Below are 16,992 nucleotides of genomic sequence, written 5' to 3'. Positions count from 1 at the left end.
GGAACCGTTCTGTATTTTATCTAACGGGTGGCATCCCTAGGTCTAAATATTCTTGTTACATTGCACAACCTTCAATGTATGTCATAATTATGTAAAATTCTGGCAAATTAGTTCGCAATGAGCCAGGCAGCCCAAACTGACTCTGCATGCAATCAACACAAGAGAAATTACACAATTTCACCTGGTTAATATTGCCTGCTAAACTGGATTAGTAGTTATAACTAGTGATTATGATTGATTGTTTTTTATAAGATAAGTTTAATTCTAGCTAGCTATTTACCTTGGCTTCTACTGCATTCGCGTAACAGGCAGGCTACTCGTGGAGTGCAATGGTTAGAGCGTTGGACTAGTTAACTGTGCGGTTGCAAGATTGGTACCCCTGAGCTGACAAGGTGAAAATCTGTCGTTCTGCCCCTGAACAAAGGTAGTTAACACACAGTTCCTAGGCAGTCATTGAAAATAAGAATATGTGCTTAACTGACTTGCCTAGTTAAATAAAAGGTATTGAAAATAAAAACACATTTAGAAAAAAAATTATCGGGCCCAAAAATACCAATTTCCGATTGTTATGAAAACTTGAAATCTGCCCTAATTAAATCGGCCATTCCGATTAATCGGTCGACCTCTAGCTCAAACATCTATGGAGAGACCTAAAAATATCTTTGCAGCGACGCTCCACAACCAACCTAGCAGAGCTTGAGAGGATCTGCAGAGAAGAATGGGATAAACTCCCAAATACAGGTATGCCAAGCTCGTTGCGTCATACCCAAGAAGACTCGAGTAGGTAAATGCGGTCAAAGGTGCTTCAAAAAAATACTGAGTAAAGGCTCTGAATACTTATGTCCATGTGAGTTTGTTATACATTATTTTTCTAGAAACCTGTTATTGCTTTGTCATTATGGGGTATTGTGTAGATTGAGGGGGGGGGGGGGTTGGCAATTTAATCAATTTGTGAATAAGGCTGTAACGTAACAAAATGTGGAAAAGTGAAGGGGGTTGAAAAGTTTCCAAATGCACTGTATGCGCATTTCACTGTTAGGTTTTAAATCACATGCAGGTAACTGGCACAGTAGAGTGCACTCAGTCACACAATTAATTAATGGCTTGCTTAGCTCACATGACAAAAAAGCTGGTTAAGTCTCAATGATGCACCAACTTTGTTTCACTTCTTAAAAACATTTCCAAAGAAATGTAAGAGTCAAGCATCTAGGCTAAGTTAAGGACCTTAATAATGAAATATTTTTAGCCTGCCTATGTTAAACACACACGTTGGGTGAATTTTGGCCCATTACTCCTGACATAGCTGGTGTAACGGAGTCAGGTTAATAGGCCTCCTTGGTTGCACACGCTTTTTCAGTTCTGCCCACAAATTTTCTATAGGATTGAGGTCGGGGCTTTGTGATGGCCACTCCAATACCTTGACTTTGTTGTCCTTAAGCCATTTTGCCACAACTTTGGAAGTATGCTTGGGGTCATTGTCTATTTGGAAGACCCATTTGCGACCAAGCTTTAACTTCCTGACTGATGTTTCGAGATGTTGCTTCAATACATCCACATAATTTTCCTACCTCACGATGCCATCTATTTTGTGAAGTGCACCAGTCCCTCCTGCAGAAAAGCACCCCCACAACATGATGCTGCCACCCCCCTGCTTCACGGCTGGGATGGTGTTCTTCGGATTGCAACCCTCCCCCCTTTTCCTCCAAACATAACGATTACATTGCACTCCACAAGGAGACTGCCCGTTACGTGAATGCCGTAAGCCAAGGTAAGTTCCTAGCTAGCATTAAACGTATCTCATAAAAAACAACAATCAATCATAATCACTAGTTAACTACACATGGTTGATGATATTACTAGTTTATCTAGTGTGTCCTGCGTTTCATATAATCGATGCGGTGCGTATCGTTGATCCAAGGTGTACCTAACCATAAACATCAATATCTTTCTTAAAATCAATACACAGACGTATATATTTTTAAACCTGCATATTTAGCAACAACAACAAAAAATCCAGGTTAGCAGGCAATTTGAACTCTTTTGGATAGGGGGCAGCATTTTCATTTTTGCATGAATAGCGTGCCCAGAGTGAACAGCCTCCTACTCTGTCCCAGATGCTAATACAGTGCCTTGCGAAAGTATTCGGCCCCCTTGAACTTTGCGATCTTTTGCCACATTTCAGGCTTCAAACATAAAGATATAAAACTGTATTTTTTTGTGAAGAATCAACAACAAGTGGGACACAATCATGAAGTGAACGGCATTTATTGGATATTTCAAACTTTTTTAACAAATCAAAAACTGAATTTTTTTTCCCATTCCTCCTTGCAAAACAGCTCGAGCTCAGTGAGGTTGGATGGAGAGCATTTGTGAACAGCAGTTTTCAGTTCTTTCCACAGATTCTCGATTGGATTCAGGTCTGGACTTTGACTTGGCCATTCTAACACCTGGATATGTTTATCTTTTAACCATTCCATTGTAGATTTTGCTTTATGTTTTGGATCATTGTCTTGTTGGAAGACAAATCTCCATCCCAGTCTCAGGTCTTTTGCAGACTCCATCAGGTTTTCTTCCAGAATGGTCCTGTATTTGGCTCCATCCATCTTCCCATCAATTTTAACCATCTTCCCTGTCCCTGCTGAAGAAAAGCAGGCCCAAACCATGATGCTGCCACCACCATGTTTGACAGTGGGGATGGTGTGTACAGGGTGATGAGCTGTGTTGCTTTTACGCCAAACATAACGTTTTGCATTGTTGCCAAAAAGTTCAATTTTGGTTTCATCTGACCAGAGCACCTTCTTCCACATGTTTGGTGTGTCTCCCAGGTGGCTTGTGGCAAACTTTTAAACAACACTTTTTATGGATATATTTAAGAAATGGCTTTCTTCTTGCCACTCTTCCATAAAGGCCAGATTTGTGCAATATACGACTGATTGTTGTCCTATGGACAGAGTCTCCCACCGCAGCTGTAGATCTCTGCAGTTCATCCAGAGTGATCATGGGCCTCTTGGCTGCATCTCTGATCAGTCTTCTCCTTGTATGAGCTCAAAGTTTAGAGGGACGGCCAGGTCTTGGTAGATTTGCAGTGGTCTGATACTCCTTCCATTTCAATATTATCGCTTGCACAGTGCTCCTTGGGATGTTTAAAGCTTGGGAAATCTTTTTGTATCCAAATCTGGCTTTAAACTTCTTCACAACAGTATCTCGGACCTGCCTGGTGTGTTCCTTGTTCTTCATGATGCTCTCTGCGCTTTTCACGGACCTCTGAGACTATCACAGTGCAGGTGCATTTATACGGAGACTTGATTACACACAGGTGGACTGTATTTATCATCATTAGTCATTTAGGTCAACATTGGATCATTCAGAGATCCTCACTGAACTTCTGGAGAGAGTTTGCTGCACTGAAAGTAAAGGGGCTGAATAATTTTGCACGCCCAATTTTTCCGTTTTTGATTTGTTAAATAAGTTTGAAATATCCAATAAATGTCGTTCCACTTCATGATTGTGTCCCGCTTGTTGTTGATTCTTCACAAAAAAATATACTTTTATATCTTTATGTTTGAAGCCTGAAATGTGGCAAAAGGTCGCAAAGTTCAAGGGGGCCGAATACTGTATATGCATATTATTATTGGATAGAAAACACTGAAGTTTCTAAAACTGTTTGAATGATGTCTATGAGTAAAACAGAACTCATATGGAAGGCGAAAACCTGAGAAAAATCCAACCAGGAAGTGGGATATCTGAGGTTTGTAGTTTTTCAAAGCTTGGCTGACCGAATACACAGTGTCTATGGAGTCAAGTTGCACTTCCTACGGCTTCCACTAGATGTCAACTGTCTTTAGAAACTGGTTTGAGGATTCTACTATAAAGGAGGGGCTCATGAGACCGGTTTGAGTCAGTGGTCTGCCAGAGTGTCTCAGGCTCTTGACGCGTGCTCCCGACAGAGTTAGCTCTTGTTCCAGTGCTTTACTTCAGACATAGGAATTCTCCGGTTGGAAGCTTATTGATGTTTTATGTTAAAAACATCCTAAAGATTGATTCCATACATCGTTTGACATGTTTCTAAAGGACTGTAACAGAACTTTGAGTTTTTGTTTGGATGAAGTGCTTGCGCCTCATGAAGATGGATTAATAGGCTGAACACGCTAACAACAAGTGGCTATTTGGACATAAATTATGGACTTTATAGAACAAAATCAGTCATTTAGTGTCGAACTGGGATTCCTGGGAGTGCTTTCTGATGATCATCAAAGGTAAGTGAATATTTATAGTGTTATTTCTAACTTCTGTTGACTCCAAAATGGCGAATATTTCTCTGGTTGGATTGGGCTCTGAGCTCCGTTCTCAGATTTATGCTTTTTCCGTAAAGTTTTTTTAAAATCTGACACAGCGGTGGTATTAAGGAGAAGTCTTTTTAATTCTGTGAATAACAGTTGTATATTTTACCAATGTTTATTTTGAGTATTTCTGCAAAATCACCGGATGTTGTGCAATCAAAACATTACTGCACGTGAAGCGCCAATGTAAACAGAGATTTTGAATATAAATATGCACATTATCGAACAAAACATACATGTATTGTGTAAGATGATGTCCTATGAGTGTCATCTAATGAAGATCATGAAAGCTTAGTGATCAATTGTATCTATATTTCTGCTTTTTGTGACTCATGCTGGAAAAATGGCTGTGTTTTTTTGACTTGGCAGTGACCTAACAATCATATGTTGTGCTTTCGCTGTAAAGCATTTTTGAAATCGGACACCATGGTTAGATTAACAAAGAAGTTTCTTTCATTTGCTGTATTGGACTTGCTAACCAGGTGAAATTGTGTCACTTCTCTTGCGTTCATTGCATGCAGAGTCAGTGTATATGCAACAGTTTGGGCCGCCTAATTTGCCAGAATTTTACGTAATTATGACATAACATTGAAGGTTGTGCAATGTAACAGGAATATTTAAACGTATGGATGCCACCCGTTAGATAAAAATACAGAACGGTTCCGTATTTCACTGAAAGAATAAACGTCTTGTTTTCGAGATGATCGATCATTAATATGGTCGAATCCGGAAACTAAGGCTCATATTTCTGTGTGTTATCATGTTATAACCAAGTCTATGATTTGATAGAGCAGTCTGACTGAGCGATGGTAGGCACCAGCAGGATCGTAAGCATTCATTCAAACAGCACTTTCGTGCATTTGCCAGCAGCTCTTTATGACTTCAAGCCTTCAACTCCCGAGATTAGGCTCGTGTAACCGATGTGAAATGGCTAGCTAGTTAGCAGGGTGCGCGGTAATAGCGTTTCAAATGTCACTCGCTCTGAGACTTAGTGGTTGTTCCCCTTGCTCTGCATGGGTAACGCTGCTTCGAGGGTGGCTGTTGTCGATGTGTTCCTGGTTCGAGCCCAGGTAGGAGCGAGGAGAGGGGCGGAAGCTATACTGTTACACTGGCAATACTAAAGTGCCTATAAGAACATCCAATAGTCAAAGGTTAATGAAATACAAATGGTATAGAGAGAAATAGTCCTATAATAACTACAACCTATAACTTCTTACCTGGGAATATTGAAGACTCATGTTAAAAGGAACCACCAGCTTTCATATGTTGTCATGTTCTGAGTAAGGAACTTAAATGTTAGCTTTCTTACATGGAACATATTGCACTTTTACTTTCTTCTCCAACACTTTGTTTTTGCATTATTTAAACCAAATTGAACATTTCATTATTTATTTGAGGCTAAATTGATTTTATTCATGTTTTATATTAAGTTAAATAAGTGTTAATTCAGAAGTGTTGTAATTGTCATTATTACAAATAAAATAAATTGAAAAAAAAAGTATATATTTTTTATTTTAAAATTGGACGATTAATCGGTATCGGCTTTTGTGGTCCTCCAAGAATCGGTATCGGCATTGAAAAATCATAATCGGTCGACCTCTAGTGTGTTTGGCAGCATGACTGAAGGAGGCTTTGTTGCGAAATAGATTCTAGATTTAACTTTGGATTGGAGATGCTTAATGTGAGTCTGGAAGGAGAGTTTAAGTAAAAGTTTAAATAATTTTAAAAAATCATTTATTATAAATATTTTTAATTGGCCGATTAATCGGTATCGGCTTTATTTGGTCCTCCAATAATCGGTATCGGCATTGAAAAATCATTATCGGTCGACCTCTAGTAAAAATCCAAATAACTTCACAGATCTTCATTGTGAAGGGTTTAAACACTGCTCGTTCAATGAACCATAAACAATTAATGAACATGCACTTGTGGAACGGTCATTAAGACACTTACAGTTTACAGACGGTAGGCAATTATGGCGACAGTTATGAAAACTTAGGATACTAAAGAAGCCTTTCTACTGACTCTGAAAAACACTAAAAGAAAGATAACCAGATGAGCAAGGACCCTGGGCAATTGTTTACTCCATGTGTAACTCTGTGTTGTCTGTTCACAGTGCTATGCTTTATCTTGGCCAGGTCGCAGTTGTAAATGAGATCTTGTTCTCAACTAGCCTACCTGGTTAAATACAGGTGGAAAAAAATAATAATAATCTGCGTGAATGTGCCTTAGGCATGCTGCAAGGAGGCATGAGGACTGCAGATGTGGCCAGGGCAAAACATTGCAATGTCTGTACTGTGAGACGCCGCTACAGGGTGACAGGACAGACAGATAATGGTCCTCACAGTGGCAGACCATGTGTAACAACACCTGCACAGGATCGGTACATCCGAACTCGGGCAACAACTGCCCGAGTTACACCAGGAATCCACAATCCCTCTATCAGTGCTCAGACTGTCCGCAATAGGCTGAGAGTGGCTGGACTGAGGACTTGTAGGCCTGTTGTAAGACAGGTCCTCACCAGACATCACTGACAACAACGTCAGCAGTACTTAATGCAGCTGGTGGCCACACCAGATACGGTTACTTTTGATTTTGACCCCCCCGCCCTTTGTTCAGAGACACATTATTCAATTTCTGTTAGTCACATGTCTGTGGAACTTGATCAGTTTGTCTCAGTTGTTGAATCTTGTCATGTTCACACAAATATGTACACTTTAAGTTTGCTGAAAATAAACACTGTTGACTTTTTTTTGCTGAGATATATATATATATATATATATATATATTGATATATATCTCTGAGTTTAGATAGAACATTTGTGGTGTCTGATTTAGTTTGTTTCCTTTCATGTTATCCAGGCATGTGTTACCCAGGCATCTATTGGGGTCTCAGTAAAAAGCCAGGCTCTACTATACCACCCCCCTGCATCCCGAATGGCACCCAGTGCACTATGTAGGAAATAGGGTGCCATTTGGGAGGTAGCCTCCTACTGGGAGCCAAGAGTAGGATGTAAGGGCGTGAGATAGGCTCCTTCAGCACATCCCCAATGTGTCATACCAGGCAGAACTAACTGGCAGGAGAAAAGATGACTATTTGGGATTAAAATTGAAAGGGAAGGAAGAGAGAGACAGCCTGTTCCAGGGTTTAATGCTTCAGATCCACATGTTGTTGTAGTAGGGTACAGTGTGGCTGTATGTGGCTCGGATAGACAACTCACTCTAGCGGACATCACCTCTGTGCTGTCGGCACTTAACTGAAAATAATACCAAGAGTAGGCCAAGGCCTATGCAATTAAATAGTTAAAAGGGTTGCTAGTGCACAGGTGGTAGGCTTCCCCTACTGACATTCCTCTCAGCAGCTTGGCCTATGCAGTCTTGAGTCTCCCCTACATAAATCCTCAGTAGGTGCAGTCAGTGATCATTTCCTCCTTTGTTAAGCCAAGGAACAGAGGGGTGAATGGGGCCCGACTCAGAAGCAGCATCCCAAATGGCACCCTATTCCTTATATAATGGACTATATAGGGAATAGGGTGCCATTTGTAACCCAGCCAGAGAAGCATTAAGCATGGCTAATGAAAGAGACAGCAAGGCCTGATTCTGAAGTCTGAATAAAGGGCTCCTCAGCAAACCAACATTGCCATTGAGATCAGGGAACTAAAACTCACCAAGAGACTGAGAAAGGCATCTCCTTATCTGTGCTTGGGGACTAAGCCTACAGCAGACAAGAGCAATGTACCCAGTGCCACGCTGCTGAATAGATCAACATGGCACTATTAAACTAACTAGGATAAGCCTTGAAAAGCAGAATGTCCCTTATGTTTTCTACAACGTAAAACAAATCCAGCTTTCAATGAAGCCTATTTTCCTAACTAATTAAATGCAGGGCTCTACCGCGCAACCATTTTACTCCCATATGCACCTAAATATTCTGCTGTGCGACCTGGAATTCTTATTTAGGAGCACCAGTGCACCCAGAAAACTAAAATCACCCAGATGATAATTGTGGCAATGATAACTTCACTGTACTGCAGCCCGAGTGCCATGGAGAATACAGAGTGCAGATTTGTGACCGTCACGCTTGCACCATTACTACAAAGAAAGCGGCTTGTTACCGCAAATATTTTTCATTGTGCTTCTCAATTTCTTTCTGTGCTCCTACTTAGGCACACACGCGATCCTTGAAAACAAATAAAAAGTCCATGTAGAGCCCTGACATGCTGTGAATTATCATAACTTTTTCAGTAAATAAGCATGAGGAAAATCAATGTTTTGCTTTAATCCATTGCTGTCACTTCTGGATGAGAAAAGAAAAGAGAACCAAATATTATTTGTAATGCACTTGCACACAAACATACTTTCTCCACTCCATACAATAAGAACTCAAATCACAGTGTGGCACTGTAGGGAGATTAGAAAACAATTTTAAAATGTGGGCCACCTTCAGAGAACATACAGTGGCACAAAACCCTTTAGAATTACCTCAATTTGTGCATAAATTTGTCATACAATTTGATCTGATCTTCATCTAAGCCACAAGACAAACAGTCTGCTTAAACTAATAACACGATCATACGTTTTCATGTCTTTACTGACCACCGTGTAAACATTCGCAGCACAGGGTGGGAAAAGTATGTGAACCCTTGGATTTAATAACTGGTTGACCCTCCTTTTTGCAGCAATAACCTCTAACATTTTCTGTAGTTGAGGATCAGACCTGCACAACAGTCAGGGGAATTTTTTTACCAGTCCTCTATACAAAACTATATCAGTTCGGCAATATTATTGGGATGTATGGTATGAACCGCTCGAGGTCATGCCACCGCATCTCAATTGGGTTGAGGTCAGGACTCTGAAGGGGCCACTCAAAAATACGTATTTTCTTCTGTTGAAGATTTATTTCTGTGTTTTTTGTCGCTGTCCTGTTACATCACCTAACTTCAGTTGAGCTTCAATTGGCGGACAGATAGCCCTACATTCTCCTGCAAAATGTCTTGATAAACTTTTCTGTTGATGATAGCAAGCTGTCCAGGCCCTAAACCATGATGTTCGCACACACCATGATGCTCCAGCACGGTTTTGATGTTGGTGTGCTGTGCCTTTTTTCTCCACACAGTGTTGTGTGTTCCTTCCAAACAACTTCAGTTTAATCTGTCCACAGAATATTTTGCCAGTAGCGCTGTGGAACATCCAGGTGCTCTTTTGCGAACCTCAGACGTGCAGTAATTATTTGTTGGACAGCAGTGGCTTCTTCTGTGGTGTCTTCCCCTGAACACCCTTCTTGTTTAGTTTTCTACGTATTGTAGACTCATCAACAGAAATGTTAGCATGTTCCAGAGATTTCTGGAAGTCTTTAGCTAACACTCTAGGATTCTTCTTAACCTCAGTGAGCATTCTGCGCTGTGCTTTTGCAGTCATCTTTACGGGACCGCCACTCCAAGAGAGAGTAGCAACAGCGCTGAACTTTCTCCATTTATAGACAATTTGTCTTACCGTGGACTAATGAACATCAAGGCTTTTAGAGATACTTCTGTAACCCTTTCCAAGCTTTATGCAAGTCAACCATTCTTAATCTTAGGTCTTTTTAGATCTCTTTTGTTCAAGGCATGGTTCACATCAGGCAATGCTTCTTGTGAATAGCAAACTCACATTTTGTGAGTGTTTTTTTATAGGGCAGGGTAGTCCTAACCAACATCTCCAATCTCATCTCATTGATTGGACTCCAGGTTAGCTGACTCCTGACTTCAATTAGGTTTTGGAGAAGTCATTAGCCTAGGGGTTCACATACCTTTTCCAACGTATACTGTGAAAGTTTAAATTATGTATTCAATATAGACAAGAAAAAGTAATAACACACAAATTATTGTATTTAAGCACACTGTTTATCAATGGTTGTGACTTAGACGAAGATCAGATCAAATTTGATGACAAATTTATGCAGAAATCCAGTTAATTCCAAAGGGTTCACATACTTTTTCTTGCCACTGTACATTCCAGGGTGCTTCCAAAAGGGTTCTATGGGAAAGGTGATGCATCCAAAAGGGTTCTATGGGAAAGGGGATGCATCCAAAAGGGTTCTATGGGAAAGGGGATGCTTCCAAAAGGGTTCTATGGGAAAGGGGATGCTTCCAAAAGGGTTCTATGGGAAAGGGGATGCTTCCAAAAGGGTTCTATGGGAAAGGGGATGCATCCAAAAGGGTTCTATGGGAAAGGGGATGCATCCAAAAGGGTTCTATGGGAAAGGGGATGCATCCAAAAGGGTTCTATGGGAAAGGGGATGCTTCCAAAAGGGTTCTATGGGAAAGGGGATGCTTCCAAAAGTGGGTGCTTTAGTGCAGTTTACATTCAGCATTTTCAGATGGCCTCCGAGGTTCTATCCTCAATGTACAATGCAATAACCGTTACACATTAAGCTGGTATTCAATTGAAAACCCTAGGCTAGACAATTTACACGTGGCCTATAACAGTATTCCCATGTTGATGTCTAAAGGCTGACAACTGATTTTATGACAACACATCCACACACTATGATGTTGAGAAAATGAACACCACAAAGGAACTGAATTAGCTGTAAATGTGATTTGTGAAGCCTCTTATTTTTTCAGTTCTCTGCTAAATCACACTTTTGATTCAAGTGGATTGTGCCATCCCTGTAGTTTACTCTATATGGTTTATGGTTAGACAAGAATGAAGAGGGGAGCTCTCTGTCATAGAACAAAGACCAAAGTGTCATGGTGGTGAGTACAGACAACCCAGTCCTCCACAAGCTCAGTCTCAGTGGTGTGATTCAACTCCCCATGAGGGATAAATATTTTCCATAAAATCTAACAAGTTTCAATACCAGGAATAATTCATATTTCTCCCGAGAGTCTCATGAAATACCGCAAAAATCAAAGTGCCCATCTTAAGCACCGCATCGATTATATGCAACACAGGACACGCTAGTTATAAACTAGTAATATCATCAACCAAGTGTAGGTAAGTAGTGATTATGATTGATTGTTTTTTATAAGATAAGTTTAATGCTAGCTAGCATTAAACATAACAGGCAGTCTCCTCATGGAGTGCAATGAGAGGAAGGTGGTTAGAGCGTTGGACTAGTTAACTGTAAGGTTGCAAGTTTGTATCCCCCGAGCTGACAAGGTGAAAATCTGTCGTTCTGCCCCTGAACGAGGCAGTTAACCCAGTGTTCCTAGGCCGTCATTGGAAATAAGAATGTGTACTTAACTGACTTGCCTAGTTAAATAAAGATTAAATAAAGGCAAAATCGGTGTCCAAAAATACCGATTTCCGACTGCTATGAAAACTTGAAATCGGCAATTCCGATTAAATCGGTCGACCTCTAAAACATACCCTCGTAAAGCTGACCATCCTACCAATCCTCGACTTCGGCGATGTCATTTACAAAATAGCATGCAACACTCTACTCAACAAAATGGATGCAGTCTATTACAGTGCCATCCATTTTGTCACCAAAGCCCCATCCATATACTACCCACCACTGCGACCTCTATGCTCTTGCTGGCTGGTCCTCGCTACATTTGTCACCAAATTCACTGGCTCCAGGTCATCTAAGTTGCTAGGTGAAGCTCCACCTTATCTCAGCTCACTGGTCACCACAGCAACAACCACCAGTAGCACACGCTCCAGCAGGTACAGTGTATTTCACTGGTCATCCCCAAAGCCAACACTTCCTTTGGCCCCCTTTCCTTCCAGTTCTCTTCTGCCAATGACTGGAACGAACTGCAAAAATCACTGAAGCTGGAGACTCATATCTCCCTCACTAACTTTAAGCGTCAGCTGTCAGGGCAGCTTATCGATCGCTGCAGCTGTACACAGCCTATTTGTAAATAGCCCATCCAACCAACTGCCTTGTTTTTGGTCGCACTGCTTTGCTTTATCTTGGCCAGGTCGCAGTTGTAAATGAGAACTTGTTCTCAACTGGCCTACCTGGTTAAATAAAAGGTGAAATAAAAAACTTCTGCATGTGACAAAAAGTTTGATTTGATATCCCCAGCCTAATTGTTACAAAATATCCAAACGGAGATTCAGTGAAAACAAAAATCTGACATTGATTGATCTAGACATGTCCCCCACTCGTCTCAAAGCAGTGTGATGGCGCAGTCCCAATTAAAACGGTGCTGAAATTATAATCTAGGTGACCACATTCGACTATTGCTTTTGGATATGGTTGGATATGACTTTGTGAGTTTCAGTACAAACAAGAATTTGACACGCCTTCAATTGCATTAGCCTACTTTATTCCAATATTTTCATCCTTCAGCTAACTATAACTAAGGTGAGTTTTCCACTTTATCTAGGCCCAATGACTGTTTCCTCACTACGCTGCCGGCCGCCTCCGCAGAGCTGTTCTCAAAACCAGTTTAAATAAATATAGCCTACTGTTCTATCTTTATTTTCTTCTTTTTGGGGGGGTTCATTTAATTTCTGTGATCTCGGGCCAGGCCTGGGCTCAGGCTTCAGGTCACCGGGCTTGCATTGTCAATTATGAGTGTGCTTAGTGTGAAGCAAATTCTCTAGGCTAAAGGCTTCCATGTAACAACCTGTTTAGATGTGCCGTTTTATTTTTTGTCAATCTGCTGCTGCGCATGTTGCGTATTTTGTGGAATTACATTAGTGCTACATTGGTGGAAAATGTAAACTCATTTCCTGGGTCTTGTCATTTAATTTTTTCGGGAAATGTGAAGAGTTGTCCCTCTCCCGGGATCCCGGTGTTAATCGCTTCTCCCCACTACTCCTCCTAGCCAACAAACAAGCCAAGAAATCTCTGCTGTCACATGGCATGAATGTTTGGACTGGACTGTGAGACAGCAGGACAGACCAGCATGTGATTGTATTACAAAGCGCTTAACCTTAATGTCTAAAAACAGATGTGCCTGTGAGGGGTAGTTTCCTAGTGTTATCAACTAGGCTAGGTCTAAGCTACAAAGTGGTATAATAGGGAGGGAGATTTTTGTCTTTAGTCGATCAGTGAAAAGAGAGGAAGAAACGTGGGTCAGCTAGATACAGCATTACTAGCTAATACCCAGCATAGCAACAGATGACTGCATGCCTGGATCAGCAGTTAAGTGGATCATGAGGAAAGGGGATCTTCAGCACCCACTGCGTCCCAAATAGCACCCTATTCTCTAAATATTCCACTACTTTAGACCATAGGTTTCTGGTCAAAGTAGTGCAACATTTAGCGAATATGGTGCCATTAGGGTTAGGGTAGGGTTGAGGAGGGTTCCTGCATAGTGAGAGTTCCTGCATAGTGAGAGTGCAGCTATGTTTACTTCCAAGGCTCAGATGGAAACAGTGGGGGTTATAGAAACATTTCAGCAAGGATTTCATCGAGCACCTATGATAAATTCTTTGGTTTGCTTACATTCCATGAAAAGTAAACAAGCTAAGAAAAGGCGAATGGAAATTCAATGTCCTTGGCTGGCACAACTGACACTGACTTATTTATCACTGTACACAAATACTTGGATGGCTGTACAGTGGAGGTAACAGTTGCAGTTCTCTCTCTCAGCCAATTACTTAAATTACAGGAGTTTGTCATCCAAGGAAACCCTCATTTGAATAATTTAAAAGACCTCACATGGAAATTGACTGTAGTGGACTAGAAACAGATTACCTTCAACTAGATATGCTGTCTCGGAAGTGTAAAACTATTAGCAAATAAAACATTTCAGTTCCACCATTGTGTGCCTAACGTTAACTTTACTATGACAGTAAAACGTAACTAACGTGTACAGCAACTGAAATGTGTTTAACGGGGGTTGTTTCTACAGTCATTATAAATGAGGCGTGAGTTTGTTAGCTGTCCACATTATAACTAATTGTCTGTTAAAGTTCATTGGATTGCTACAGGATTCAGTAAACATTTTGCATGAAGTTAAACTAGCAATGATTTATGAATTCATAGCTAACCGTTGTGCATATATTCGATGAGCAAACAGCTTATGAAAGTTGCTAACGTTAGTTAGATTGCTAGCTTAGCTTGTTGTAATACCCAAACAACTACCTATTTAGCGACATAAAAAGCCTACCTGAAATACAGTGCCCTATATACCAACATACGAAACACATTATTAGCTCCAGGCTATTTCCAAACACTTTAAAACGTTAGCTAGCTAGCTACTGTAGTTAGTTAGCCAAAGCAACAGCTCCTTGCTCATAAAAAAAGTCTGAACCGCGCTTACCGTGCCTAGTCGCGTTTTCAATCCTGAGAGATAAACATTAACTTTCCATTGGCCAAAGTACAACAGCACAGACTTGCGCAATTTAATTTAAACACGTTCAATAGCCTGGTTTCGGATTTATTTTTAGACCGAGTTTGCTAGTTAGCTAGCTGATTCCACCAGGCAACAGCTCCACGTCTAAACAACCCATCGAGCCGAATACGTGTACACAAATCGACAGCCAGCTCGTGCCAACAAAAGGGCAGCTCCAATGTTTACATCCACCGTACAGAGCATGCGTCACGTCAGTCGACCTGAAAAACCCAACTACCGAAAAATAGTACACTACTACTGCCCTCTACTGTTTATTTTATTACCTTACACTTAGCTACAGTTTAAAAAACAAACCTTCAAGTTCCTTGATCAACTATTTGACCTCTTTATAAACTCTATAAACCTAGCTATAGCTAGGTTTTTGACAACAGACTTTTGAAAAATGTATCAAGTTCATGTCTATTATTTCTTGTCAGCACAAAACAAAATACACTATCAGAGATCATAAACTGGGTGGTTCGAGCCCTGAATGCTGATTGGCTGACAGCTGTGGTATATGAGACAGTTATCCATGGGTATGACAAAACATTGATTTTTTCTGCTCTAATTACGTTGGTAACCAGTTTATAATAGCAATAAGGCACCTCGGGGGTTTGTGATATATGGCCAATATAAGGGCTAAGGGCTGTATTGGCCACATACTACACCCCCTCATGCCTGATTGCTTAAATATTGACCCATTTGATAATTGTGTATGATACTTTTCACATCATTAAAAATAACCTAAACAATATCATATAATACAATATAAATCAAATCAAATTGTATTTGTCACATGTGCCAAATACAGCATGGGTAGGTAGACCTTACAGTAAAATGCTTACTTACAAGCCCTTTAACCAACAATGCAGTTTTAAGATACCCCCAAATAATAATTTAGAAAGTAAGAGATAAGAATAACAAATCATTCAAGAGCAGCAGTAAATAACAATAGCGGGGCTATATACAGGGGGTACCGGTACAGAGTCGATGTCAATGTGCTGGGGCACCGGCGCCTAGGTAATTGAGGTAATATGTACATGTAGGTAGAGTTATTAAAGTGACTATGCATAGATACAGGTCCTGGATGGCAGGAAGCTTGGCCCCGGTGATATACTGGGCCGTACGCACTACCCTCTGTAGTGCCTTGCGGTCGGAGGCCGAGCAGTTGCCATACCAGGCAGTGATGCAACCCGTCAGGATGCTCTCGATGGTGCAGCTGTAGAACCTTTTGAGGATCTGAAGACACATGCCAAATCTTTTCAGTCTCCTGAGGGGGAATAGGTTTTGTCATGCTCTCTTCATGACTGTAATGGTGTGCTTGGACCATGTTAGTTTGTTGGTGATGTGGACACCAAGGAACTCTCAACCTGCTCCACTGCAGTCCCGTCGATGAGGTTGGGGGCGTGCTCGGTCCTCCTTTTCCTGTAGTCATCTCCTTTGTCTTGATCACATTGAGGGAGAGGTTGTTGTCCATGCACCACACAGTCAGGTCTCTGACCTCCTCCCTATAGGCTGTCTCATCGTTGTCGGTGATTAGGCCTACCACTGTTGTGTCATCAGCAAATTTAATGATGGTGTTGGAGTCGTGCCTGGCCGTGCAGTCATGAGTGAACAGGGAGTACAGGAGGGGGCTGAGCACGCAATCCTGAGGGGCCCCCGTGTTGAGGATCAGCGTGGTGGATGTGTTGTTACCTACCCTTACCACCTGGGGGGCAGCCCGTCAGGAAGTCCAGGAACAAGTTGCAGAGGGAGGTGTTTAGTCCCAGGGTCCTTAGCTTAGTGATGAGCTTTGAGGGCACTATGGTGTTGAACGCTGAGCTGTAGTCAATGAATAGCATTCTCACATAGGTGTTCCCTTTGTCCAGGTGTAAAAGTGCAGTGTGGATTGCAATAGAGATCGCATCATCTATGGGTCTGTTGGTTCGGTTTGCAAATTGGAGTGGGTCTAGGCTTTCTGGCGTAATGGTGTTGATGAGAGCCATGACCAGCCTTTCAAAGCATTTCATGGCTACAGACGGGAGTGCTACGGGTCGGTAATAATTTAGGCAGGTTACCTTAGTTCTTGGGCACAGGGGGGGCTATGGTGGTCTGCTTGAAGCCTGCTGGTAGTATTGCAGACTCAGACAGGGAGAGGATGAAAATGTCAGTGAAAGGGTTTGTGTCACTGGGCAGCTCTCCGCTGTGCTTCCCTTTGTAGTCTGTAATAGTTTGCAAGCCCTGCCACATTCAACGATCATCGGAACCAGAGTAGTACGATTCGATCTTAGTACTGTATTGACACTTTGCCTGTTTGATGGTTTGTCGGAGGGCATAGTGGGATTTCTTATAAACTTCTGGGTTAGAGTCCCGCTCCTTGAAAGCGGTAGCTC

The 16,992-nt window shown here is 41.4% G+C and overlaps 1 protein-coding gene across 3 annotated transcripts in view; it reads right to left on the bottom strand.

Annotated features, from left to right (window-relative positions):
• evi5b (ecotropic viral integration site 5b) overlaps positions 1 to 14,823 on the bottom strand; it is a 66,541-nt gene extending 51,718 nt beyond the window's left edge. For 2 of the 3 annotated variants that reach the window (XM_020499369.2, XM_020499373.2), the window contains exon 1: positions 14,549 to 14,822. The gene's annotated coding sequence lies outside the window, so the exon portion shown is untranslated. Of the gene's footprint in view, positions 1 to 14,548 lie in introns of all 3 variants that reach the window. The other variant, XM_020499371.2, reaches the window with a different exon arrangement.
• Positions 14,824 to 16,992: the final 2,169 nt, after the last annotated feature.

Source organism: Oncorhynchus kisutch, linkage group LG13 (genome assembly GCF_002021735.2).
Source record: "Oncorhynchus kisutch isolate 150728-3 linkage group LG13, Okis_V2, whole genome shotgun sequence".
NCBI classification, from domain to species: domain Eukaryota; kingdom Metazoa; phylum Chordata; class Actinopteri; order Salmoniformes; family Salmonidae; genus Oncorhynchus; species Oncorhynchus kisutch.
The sequence above is the reverse complement of the archived record's forward strand: the minus strand, read 5'-3'. Positions and strand labels throughout refer to the sequence as shown.